Genomic DNA, 12,139 nt, shown 5'->3' with positions numbered 1-12,139 from the left:
ACAGTCTTCTAAAATGCCAGTAAATAACCACACTACTACGGAGCTGGACAGTGTATCAGCTGCTTGCAGCTGGATCATTGATCTACATATCTAGAAGCACAAAGTCCCGCAGTAAGGGTTAAGGGCCCTGTTGATCCAACCTTTCTCCCAGCAGGCTCGGTGAGAGGAAAAACAAGCAATGAAAGTGGATAAGCTTTTATAGATCTTTATTTCAAGATGAATGCATGCTAATGAGTGGAATTCCTTTCTGGGATTAGAGCATTTAAAATGTACCTACAGCTGATGGGGCATTCCCAGGAGAAGGCAGCCCTGAATGACTACTGTACACACAATCTGATTGGTCTACTGGGGACATTAATACGTTTGACACCAAAGTGCTTTCTTCCCAAGGAGTCTCCCTTTACTAATGATTTTAATATGCAATAGGTGCCCTCTTATGTGGCACTGTGGTAAACTTTACCTTCTGCATCCTTTAATAAACCAGACATTTACTTTTACAAAATGAATAAAAGTAGATAAATCTTACTAGTGGAATGAAAAAACACTTCTATGGGGACAGCTTTTCACATACAAGCCCTTAAATAAAAGAATTGTGTCCATGGTTGCTGGTCTTAAATCAATGCCCTCTCATGATCTTAGTAAAACAATTTAATGACAGCTTGCTGGCCTAAAAGCCTGTTTAGATTTATGATAAGCCCAAAGCCATTACAATTTGTTAACGGCAGAGTTTTGGTCAAAAAGCTAGATAGTTTTTGGAAAAATCTTAACCAGTACTCAATTAGAAAACACTTGAGCAGTGTTCTCAAATCAGCACTAAGCGTGGAGCCCCTTAGTGGCATTAGTACCAGTGAATGTAGAAGTCTTCTTCCCTTCAGTGTCACAGAATGATAGACACCTGCTTCTCTGGCCTCTAAGAGCCTCTGCTCTTTAAGCAGTGTTCTTCCAAAAAAAGGAATGTGGTACAGGATATTTTATGTTCATCACCCATATAGGGGAACAGTAGACATTGCTATGCTGACCCAAAGTAGTGCCACCGTGACCTGCTGTAACCAGTACATAGTGAATGTTTAGGAGATGTAGCCAAGGATGTATTTGAGTACATTTTTGTCCATTTTATTACCACACTGACTTGAGACAGCACCACCCTGACCTGCTTCATGAATGGGAGGCTTAACTTAAGAGGTGCAGCCAGAGATGCACTACAAGTATTTTTTGCCCATCATCTCCTGATGTGACATCTTTATACACCTATACTCAAAAGTACTTCCTTTGTTTTGGACAAACCATGCCAGCAGCATGTCACAGTCAGCCACATTTACCCTCCTGACATAAGCCTTCTATTTCCCCATTGTACTAAACACCCAAGAATGAAATCTGAATTCATGAAAAATATACCACTGTGAGCCTACATACTTGTGATTGTACTATCACCCTGTAACATGCATTCTGGGACATGCTACACTTTAGTATACAATGGTTTAATACCACACCTGAGAGTTATTGGTTGAGTGAACCAAACAAGAAAACAAAAACAACTGAAATGTCATACGCAGAAGGGGAGAATGTCAAATTCGGCATATTTCCAACATTTTCCACACTTACGCAAGTTGTAGTACTCTACTACATACAGCAAAGAATGTTTTTGCAGGGGAGCAAGCCCCCTTGCGTCTCCCACACCACCTACTACTTGTATATAGAAATTCCAGAATAGCACTACAGTGAGGGGAAACAGTACATTTCCCGATCCTCACTATAGTACATTCTGCATTAAAATGTTGAAATTCATAACATCAAATGCTATAGAGCATGCTGCCATGCATCAACTTTTTTTTTCATTCTTTCCCAATGTCAAATTGGTCATTCAGACTTACATAAACTGAATCAAGTCCAATCGCCCTTTTGATAGTAAACTGCATGCAATACTTTGTACTACATAACTTTGCTGTGCAGGACATGGCACATGTAGAGCAGAGGTTACAGGACACCAACAGTCATATCTACTGCACTGTGTGTTGCACCAAGTTTGAAGTGAATATTAACCTGGTGCATCAATTACTGATGTACAGGTAATATGTGCGAGATCTACATCTACATCTACATCTACATCTAAACCTACACCTGGTATGGAGGGGATACAGGTGGGGTTACTGTCATCCTGCCTTCAGAATGACAAAAGTCCTGAACTAAAACTGCCAAAAACACCAACCATTTCAGCACTGGTAGTCCTACCACTCCCAATACTGGCACTGCCCATGATGTACACAGTTTTTGCTTTGCATGAGACAGCATACACGCAACGCTCTTCTTATATGTTTGTAAGAACTATTATGTGTGCATAGCATACAAATCCTGTACTACGTTGTACCAGATATAGTCAGTAACACACTGTTCTGCAACATCTTTGACCAGTAGGCACATGCCAGGCATGAGGATGACCTGCAATAGCACATTGTGCTCTGTCTTGTGAAACTCTCCAGGTACTGCCTTCCACAGATGGCCATACCTTCATCTGTACACAAAAGCATGATTAGTGGATTTATGTGCTTGGCTCTACAAAGGTATGGGAGACCCTGGCAATCTCCCATCCTATATGTGCTATGATAAACTAGGAAGTATTCCATAGCTTCTGCAGCCCTCCTAGACATAAATGACTACAATGTGGGATTCTGCAGTGGCACTGTATGTGACCTCTGTAGATAAGTGCACAACTACTCTGCACAGACATGCTCTCCCATGTGTGCTGTTGCCAGCACTCATACATCATGAATGCCCCCAAGTAGCCTATCCTTTCACACTTGTCACAAATAAACACCTGCCAACCCCCCCCCCGACAGACACAACAGGGGTGTAACAGACATTACTGCCTACTTCTTCATTTCCCCTGTTCCTACACATCCACAGAACTTTCAGAGTAATTATATTTTCAGCTCAGTTTCAAATTGCTCTTGCCAAAGATGCCAATGGAATTTTATAGTGTGCTGATATGAAATATATAGCAAGGAAGGAATGTTAAGCTCAAGAGATTTCATAATCAAAATACTGTACTAACCTTACCCAAGGAGGGAACACACAGCCATTCAGCAGGTCAGTCCTAAGTTAAGTGATTTAGTAACATGCATTCACGCACACAGGTCTACTTCATTGCTTTCAAGTAGAACTACTGAGTATACATGGATTTTTAAAAAGCACCTGTGGGAGTGGTATAATGGCCCCTTTAAAAGAGTTGGTGTCTGGTTCAACCATGTCTAGTTGCTGTCTAATGGTACAAGCATCAGCCATAAAGAAAAAGCACAGGTGTCACTTCTGTGACCAATGGCAGTGCCATTCTGATCTATATGCCCAGTGGGAGGCAGATGTTTAGAAAATGCAGTCAGAGATGTAGTGCAAGAACTCTTGTCCATTTCCCCAGTGTGTTATATATTGTTCATCAACGTTAACAGAAATTACTTCATTTTAAAGCCATCGAGTAGCATTGTTTAAATATGGCTGCCTACCACTTAAGGCAGACATACTACTCCTGGCAGGTCTAAATGTGTTGCATAGGTCTCGTGTAATTTTCAAGTGTCACATATGAAGACCCGAGAAGGTAGTGTGGTTGCATTTACCACTGTATCACTGGGGCTTTCTGGGCCTGCTTCTCAGAAAGATGGCAAACACTTCCCTATTAGGGTTGATATAGGAATTTTGGTGCTACAGTCACTTTAGCCTTGGGTGGTGTCCTGTTCAGAAGGCTGATGAGGGGATGTAACCTGTAACCTCTGGTATCATGGCGGAAGTTACCAAGGTTGGTGACTGCAGTAGTGTGCCAATAGCTGGACACCCACACTGGTAATTTGTTCTGGGGTGAGAGTTAAGCAGCAGGCCCAAGCCACAAGGCCTTTAGAGAAGTAAACATACCATAACATTGGCTACCCAGACGTGTAACGTTTGTGACTGCTGCTCAGTCATTATGGCAGCCTAGCATGTCTGCAGTTCTCCGTATTCCCTGCTTAGTATTGATCCCACCATTCTGGGCCATCGCCTGCACCTTGTTTGTTCCTAGTGCTCATCAGCACTTGTGTGTCCATCAGCTGTCCAACCAAACTTCTTTAAGAGAACATGGTTTGTCTAGGTTATGAGTTTGTCTGCTTCTCCTACCTGCCCTTCTCACCATCTTACCCAAAGTGATCCTCCTTTGCATCTTCTGCCAGGTTCCTCACTTAAAACAGCAAAGGGCATAAATAACATCCTATGTAGATTGCCTGACAGCCCTATCCCTATATTCTGTCTCCTATAGGCTGTTAAGGGGAGATCTTTGCTTGGCAAACAAGGTGTTACCTGACTCCATCCTAGTGGACCTCTTGCATGTCTGCAAAGCCAACAGTACCACAGTTACCTTTTCTAAAGAATTAAACCTGGTCTTTGATATACGCAGGACCTACTAGAGGCGGTTGTGTATCCTAGAAACTACTCCTTCTCTAGAATAACCTACCCCATCCATGGGAAGCAGAGTTAAAGTGCAACTTGTACAGCTGGATGGAGAACAGGAAATTCATTCCTGGTTTGTCACTTGTCTGTAATGGACACAGGAAGCCTGTAAACAATCTCCCAGGCCCTTGCTTATAAATGTTCCATCTCCCAAACCACTGCTTACATTTATCAAGGGTACCAAAACTTGCTAGAAAATTGGGATGCAGTTAGGCTTAAATAGGCCCCAGTGGTCATTAGGCTAGCACACTTATAAACCTATGAGACATTCTTAAAAATGAGAGTGGGATCCATCCTACATAAAAGTTACAACTATCCTTCCCTACAGGATCAGTTCAATATAGCTTACACTTAAGTTCTTCCCTCTACTTGCTATACTTCACCGTTGTACTTTCCTACTGACCCCTTCTCCTCCCACTTTATGATTGGATTGGTGTACAGACCTACATTATTTCCATTGTTGGGTGCTTTACTGTCTTAAGATGATTTGCTATTGGCTGATGCTGCATTCTATGAAGCCATGTGTACTGCTCCAGGTAGAGAGAGAACTTCATTATGTCATCTGTTCGACATATACATGCTATGCTAGGGCTGTTCCTCCCACATCCTGCTATATATGCAGACTGCTACTGACATCCTTGTGCATATGGCCTTTTGTTCTCTAGGTCAGTACTACCCTTGCACCCATTACATAATTTGTTTTCAGCTATGTTACACAATGAGCCCCCACAATCTATGCACTGCAGAGAAATGCTGCAGATCTAGGAAATCCAGCCATAGAACAGTCATCTGAAATGAAAACAAAGTACTTGTGTGTCTACTTTCCCAATTCATTAAGCCATTTTTTAATGTTTATTTATATATTTAAGACAGAAAGCTGAAACTTACTTAAGACAACTGTCAGAAGTTAAAATAATTGGTATGTGGAAAATAAACTTTCTAATGTGAGTGAATTAGGAAAATCAATTCCCTGCAGTAAAGAGACAATGAGTTGTTGTTTTGTCTTTTCCCGGTAAGGGGTCGCCACAGTGGAACTCTGATACACTAATGATTGGCAGTAGATTTTTACAAAATGCCGAGGTGCCAGCTCGATGCCCAACCTTCAAAGGCACACCCATTTACGCACACATCTTTCAAACGCTACCCAACTGCAGGGAGGACATGCAGACTCCACACAAAAGGCACTCCCAAGCCACGCAGAGAATCAAATGGGAGAACCTCTTGCTGTGAGGTAACAACGCTACCGCCGTACCACCGCAGCTATACAGTATAGAGACAATGAGTGAGCCACCTGAACAAATCTTAATCATGCTTCAGTAATAAAAAACACTTGGCATTTTCTACAATGAGGTTGACAATTTTAGCAGTGGGCCCTTTCTCATCACATGTTGTACATGTTCATTTTAAATGGGTATTAACTAAATATATAGTATCTCCAGAAAAAAAAAACACATTTTAAGCTGCGCTGCATGTCTTGCAGGCCTTAGAGCAATGCTTATAATATAAGGTAAAGGAGTCATTTTTTCCCCCCTTAATTACTAAAATAACACATTTGTCAATCATCACTACATAATTTAAACCTGAAAAAAAAAGCACAGCCAGGAAAAGAAGGGCATGCAATGCAGGCAGATCACTATGAAAGACAACCAAAAACAAATGCAAAATGCAACTAAGTGAAAAACTGTTCCACTTCAGGTGAAATACAAATTACTCACAGTTATTGAGCCAGGCTTTGCATATGATTCATTACAGAACAAAAGCCCTTTCATCTCAAATACAAATCCACAATACTTCATCAAACAAAATAAAACACAGAAACCAGAATTTAAAACCTACTGAAGGTCACATGACCAAATTGCGCCAAAAAATTAAAAGGAACATGCTTACTTTTAAGGTCAAGTATATACAAATTTAAAAATAAGTTTTAAAGACTGCAAGACCTTCTGGTTAATTAAAAGTAGCTAAAACACTTTACAAAATGTATAAAGTGAATGTAAAGTATTAAATAAATGGTGAAAAATACATGATAGTTAATGATGCTTGGTTTTGAGTTTAAGTAAACAAGAAGTAGAAATAGCCCCATTTAAGCCTGGTGGACTAACTGAATTCAAATGTAAGTGCCAAATAAATTCTTTCTTTTCTAGTGTTAGACCCCCTGGGCCTTCCCTGAGATGCATGGGCAATTGTGCCAGAATGACAAATTTAAACTGGTGATCTGGATGTACTGTTAGTTGTTTAAAAGTGCATTAGTTTCACACTTTATTCTAATTTTGTAAAGATCTTCATAGACTCTCTGTTTGAGCATCTGTTTGGTCTTGCCAATGTAAAAATTGTTGCAAGACTGGAAAAGGACACCATTCATAGGTTCATAGGTTCATACTAGGCTATCTGCCCTAGGGCATTTATAAGCCTAGCCAGTGTGTGTTTGGCTTTCGCCACCCATTTTAAATTTATTTTGCTATGCCCTTTTTCGAGGTTAGTATACTGTGCCTCTGTCTAACAGTGACACAGAAGTGATACTCGGGGTAAACCTATGATCAACCATCCACTCATCAAGATTCCTCTTGAAGAGAGTCAATGAGGGACTCTGCCTAACCTGGACTGGGATTTTATTCCAGAGTGAAGGGAGCCTCTGGGTTATGAATCTGTCCCTCCAGCATGTCCTATTTATTTCAGTGCTGAGGTTCAAGTCTGTGGAGCGCATAGCTCGATGGGATTTGGATTTTCTGAGGTGCAGCATGTCCATTAATTCCGGGTTGGACATGACTTTATACGTCAGGCACAGATTGCCTCTGAGCAGGCGGTATGCCACTGAGTAGAGCTGGAGTTTCTTTAACCGGGCAGCATATGGCATCTGTTTGAGCACTTTGATCCTCTTGGTGAGGTACTTTTGGGGGTTTTCCAGTTGCTGCAGGTGTCTGGTAAGGTACACCCCAAAAGGGGCATTGTACTCAATTATGGGCCTGATGAGGGATGAGTAAAGAGGCATGATGACCTCCCCTGATGTAGATGTGAATCCCTTCATGATTAGGTGGGCTATATAAAATGTTTTTCTAACCACTTTGGCCACGTGGTTGTCAAATGAGAGATTGCTATCAACTTGGGTCCCCAGGTTCCTAATTACTTCTTCTGTACTTAATGGATTACCACCTATGTGGTAATTTGTGGGCACTTTGTTTTTGCCAAAGGGGATGACTATACACTTTTTGGCATTTAGCTTGAGGCCATGGCTCTGGCACCAGTTGTCTGTTTCTATGAGGCCCTTTTGGAGGATGCTTGTGTCAGCTGGAGAGTCGATTATGGCGCCCAGTTTGCAGTCATCTGCGAACTTGGTCAGCCACAGGCCTTCCGTGTGTACCTCCGAGAAATATATACCAAACAAGAGAGGTCCCAGGACTGAGCCTTGTGGGACGCCATCTGTAACTGGTTTGGAGTCTGACATGGCTCCAGCAATTCTAACCATGTGGGTTCTGTCATTGAGCCAGTTTGCAACCCATCTAGTGACACAGGGGTTTATATTTAAGCTGGTGAGCTTATCTATAATGCCCGAGTGGGGTATTGTATCAAAGGCTTTTGCGAGGTCCAGGTAGGCTGTGTGGACCACCTTCCCCTCGTCAATGGCCTTGGTGACTATTTCAAAGAAATCGACCAGGTTTAAGAGGCAGGATCTGCCCTTAACAAAGCCGAACTTGGTAGGATCCAGTGTTTGTAGGTCCCCAATATCTTTATTTATGAGGTCCATGATGATCCTTTCCATAGCTTTGCAGACCAAGCTAGTCAGGCTTATGGGGCGATAGTTTCCAGGATCCGTTGAGGCCCCACCTTTGTGGAGAGGGACCACTGTTGCTGTATGCCACTCTTTGGGTACATATCCTGTAGTAAGGCTGAGATTGAACAGTAGTTTTATGTTTGGGTTTAGCTCTTCTTGGAGTTCATGTAGGACGCAGCCCGGTACACCGTCTGGTCCCATTGATGCTGTGTTTTTTGCTTTGGAGAGGGCGGCTCTTACCTGAGCATCTGAGATGTCAGGGGGGCAGCACTCTGCTGGGATAGATATTTGCCCTTTTGGTGGGGAGGGGGAGTTTGCACTGAACCTGTCAGCTAGGATGTTGGCAATGTCTGTGGGTTCAGTGTATTTTTTGTCATTTTGGACTAATTCTGAGCATATCTGAGAATTCCCACCCAGGTTCCTAACATAACTAAAGAAAGCCTTGTGATTATCCTTAGTGTCCTGTGCAATCTTTCTCTCGAAGCTGGCCTTAGATGATTTTATGAGTGCCCGTAGTTTTTTGCTAATACTGATCAAAGATGCCTTCCCTTTTTGGGATTTTGCTCTATCATGTAGCTTCCTCCTTCTATTGTATAGTTTGTTTATGGCTGGGGTCCACCAGACAGGACGTCTGCCTTTGGAGGATTGGGTCTTGGTTTTATTTGGGATTGCATGATCCATGAATTCCTGAAGGTGTTCATAGAATGTGTTTATAAAGGATACTGCGGTCTTGGCCGTATTTTCCACATGCCCGGGGGCTTTGAAGGATTTCACCTCGGTTTTGAGGAGTGTGAAATTTGCTTTAGAGAAGTTTTTCACTGTGGTTTTCTGGGCAGGGGGTGGGGACAGGATGTGACTATCCAGTGAGATTAGTTTATGGTCTGATCTTACCAGTGAGGGATACACTTCTGGTCTGGAGCATAGAGTCCCCATGTTGGTGATGATCAGGTCCAGTATGTTTTCCCCTCTTGTGGGAGTGGTAACAAGTTGTTCCATAGCATTTGAGTTTATAAATTCTAGGAACCTTTGGGCTAGGGTGTTGGAGCTAGAGTAATGCTCCCAGTCTATGTTTGGGTAGTTGAAGTCACCCAATATAACGGTGTTTGGAGAGACCTTCATATTTTCCAGTGTTCTCAGGAAGGCCGAGTGGGGTTCCTGGGTTTGGGAGGGTGGTCTGTAGCAGGCTATAAACTGGAAGACAGTTTTACCCACTGTTAGTTGCACATGGATAGTCCCTGATGGTTCGTGCTGTGCCACCAACCTGGAGGTGTGGGTATCTTTGACGAATTTTGATACTCCCCCTCCTTTTGTGGTTTGGTCCAAGTTTTGGGGCCAAAAAGCATGGTATGAGGTATAGCCTGGTAGTGCTGGGGTGCTCTCGGGAGCCTTGAACCAGGTTTCTGTTACCGCACAGATATCGATGTTCTCCATGCTAAGGAAAGTTTCGAGTGCGTGCATCTTGAGGTTTAGACTTCTGGCATTGAGTAGCATTACTCTTAGTTTCTTATCTCTTGTGATATCTATGGAGGTGGGTTTGTCTTTTGAGCCTTGCCTAAAAAAGGCACTATGGGGGTAGCAAGAGCCTTTGCCAATATCCGAAAGCCCACGGGTGACAGGTGCAAGCCATCCCTAGCGAAGAATCGTGGCTTGTCAAGCATGTCATCCCAGGCTGACAGGCATTGGATCCCCTTTGAATGACACCAATACTTAAGCCAATTGTTGAAATTAATCATCTTGTCTTCATATTGTGGCATCATTCTTGGTGAGGGTAAGATGCTACTCAAGGTCAGGGTCATACCGGCCTGGGCTACATGCTCAGACAGCTCCTCTATGTCTCTTTTCATGTAGTCCAGGGAGGTACGTCTCAGGTCATTCACACCAGCATGGACAATGACTGAGTCATATTTGTACTTGCCTTGGAGTGACCTGAGTGCGTGTGTTATGTGGCAGATCCTAGCGCCCGACAGGCAGCTCACCATGACCTTCTCCTTATTCAGCCTGGTGAGCGGGACGTCAGTGTGTCTGATGATAGAGTCACCTATTACAAGTGTATCAGGTGTGTTGTTTAGCCTTAAGGGCTGTGACTGTTCGGCACACTGGCTTTGTGAGCTATGTGTTGCACATGTTTTGTTTTGGGGTAGCGGTTGCCTGGGTGTTTGCTTTGGAGGTCTCTACTGCTTAGGCAGATTTTTATTTAGAGCCTCCGAGTATGTTTTTGTGTGTTTATGTGTTTGGTTTGCTGTCGTGGTAGGTCTATGTGAGACTGGAATTGTAGTGAGTGTGGTTTCCTTCTCCTCCTGACTGGTTACGCCAGTAGTGAGTTAGGAGAGCTTAGCCTCCAGTTTGGCTATATGGTTGCATCTCTCACATGTGTTGGAATTTGTTGGGAGGAGGAGAGGGTTGTCTGTGTACATGAGGCAGTTGTAACATTGCCTCAAGATTCCCAGATTCACCAGCTGGACCGGAGAGGAGATTGACAACTGACCTTTGGATATGCTAGAATAGTATTGGGAATTCCTTTATAATTGAAAAAAAGGGCCAATGGGGAACAAGGTACTCAGGGGGAGTTTGTGAGTTGACACCATTCAATTTGTAAATGCAAAGTTAAGCAAAAGTTGTATTTTACCTGAAGTGGAACAGTTTTTCACTTAACAGTTGCATTTTTCATTTGATTTTCGTTGTCTTTCATAGTTGTAAATGCAAAGTTAAGCAAAAGTGCAGTGCTTGTAACTATTATAAATATATTTTTGTTGCACCAAAGTAAAAATATGTGGTGTCTCTGTTATAATAAAAGGTAACTACAGTTGCACAACAAAAGGAGTAGTTTATACTACTTTACATTACATTACAAAATGTAATTGACATTAATAATTTGACATTACAAAATAATGAGCAGATGAAAGTTAATGTTCAGTGACATCAGAGGCAATTAAGAATTATGGACGTTATGCTGCACATGATGTGCTTGTGTGACAGTGAAGCAAAAGCAGCCATCATGTCTGTTTCCACACAAAAGCAACATAGAATGCATGATGGTTTGAAGACTAAATTAACCAATAACATGTAACTAACCTTAAAATTGAAAATTAGGCAAAAAATACAAGTAAAACTGTCCCAATGTGAAAATCCTTTTTATGTACACCTCTCACTGACTAGATAATGGATGCTGCTGACACCAGCGTGATGTCAGCACATCAGCAAGGACGGGAAGCTTCCTGCTGAGTAATCAGCAAGGCCATAGCATACTTTGGCTATGAAGAGCATATTTTGTGAAAGACCTTCCTTAAAAAAAAAGTGAAAATGCAAACATAAATGACTGAAAGACTACTGATGAAATTCATTTTCAGAACATATAGGTTACTTTGATTTTGTCAATTTGCACATGCTCTCTAAGTATAGCATATTAAGTTATAGCTATTAGCACTTTCAGGAGAAAACACTCTCCTATGGTGATTGCAACTTGGAAAGTAATTCATACCATATCCTTAGCCTGAACTAAAAGTTCATATAGCTTCATTAGTATCTTTTTTAATTTCTTCCATACATGATTCTACGATGTATTAGTTGCCAAGGCAGACTATATCTTTAAACGAAAACAGTTGGCATGTGTTTATTTGGGAAAGGGTAAAGCAGGTTATAGTATGCATAAGTTCTGTGTGAAACTGAAGTAGAAAGACAAAATGAAGAAAGAGGAATAATATGAGCTCATAAGAAAAAATAGCTATGGCAGACAAAAGGGGGCTACAAATCTTGACGGCTGCACAAATTAATTTGGAAAGCAGATTTCCAGGAGATGAAAAATAAGAACCAAAGAGCTAAAGAAAACCAAATGTGTTTTCTGAGAGGAGGGCATGGTTTTAAAATATTTAATTTCTTGTCACAGTAGGCAGACAATTGATACAA

At 41.9% G+C, this 12,139-nt stretch overlaps 1 long non-coding RNA gene across 1 annotated transcript in view; it reads right to left on the bottom strand.

The window, feature by feature from the left end:
• The window catches only part of LOC122790074, a 561,856-nt gene extending 555,613 nt beyond the window's left edge, over positions 1-6,243 (bottom strand). Inside the window, exon 1 of the long non-coding RNA XR_006362917.1 lies at positions 6,183-6,243. This is a non-coding gene — a long non-coding RNA (uncharacterized LOC122790074). The remainder of the gene's footprint in view (positions 1-6,182) is intronic.
• Between the last annotated feature and the right edge of the window lie 5,896 nt (positions 6,244-12,139).

The sequence above is a fragment of the Protopterus annectens genome, chromosome 15.part0, assembly GCF_019279795.1.
Source record: "Protopterus annectens isolate FY-2018-M chromosome 15.part0, PAN1.0, whole genome shotgun sequence".
NCBI classification, from domain to species: domain Eukaryota; kingdom Metazoa; phylum Chordata; order Ceratodontiformes; family Protopteridae; genus Protopterus; species Protopterus annectens.
The sequence above is the reverse complement of the archived record's forward strand: the minus strand, read 5'-3'. Positions and strand labels throughout refer to the sequence as shown.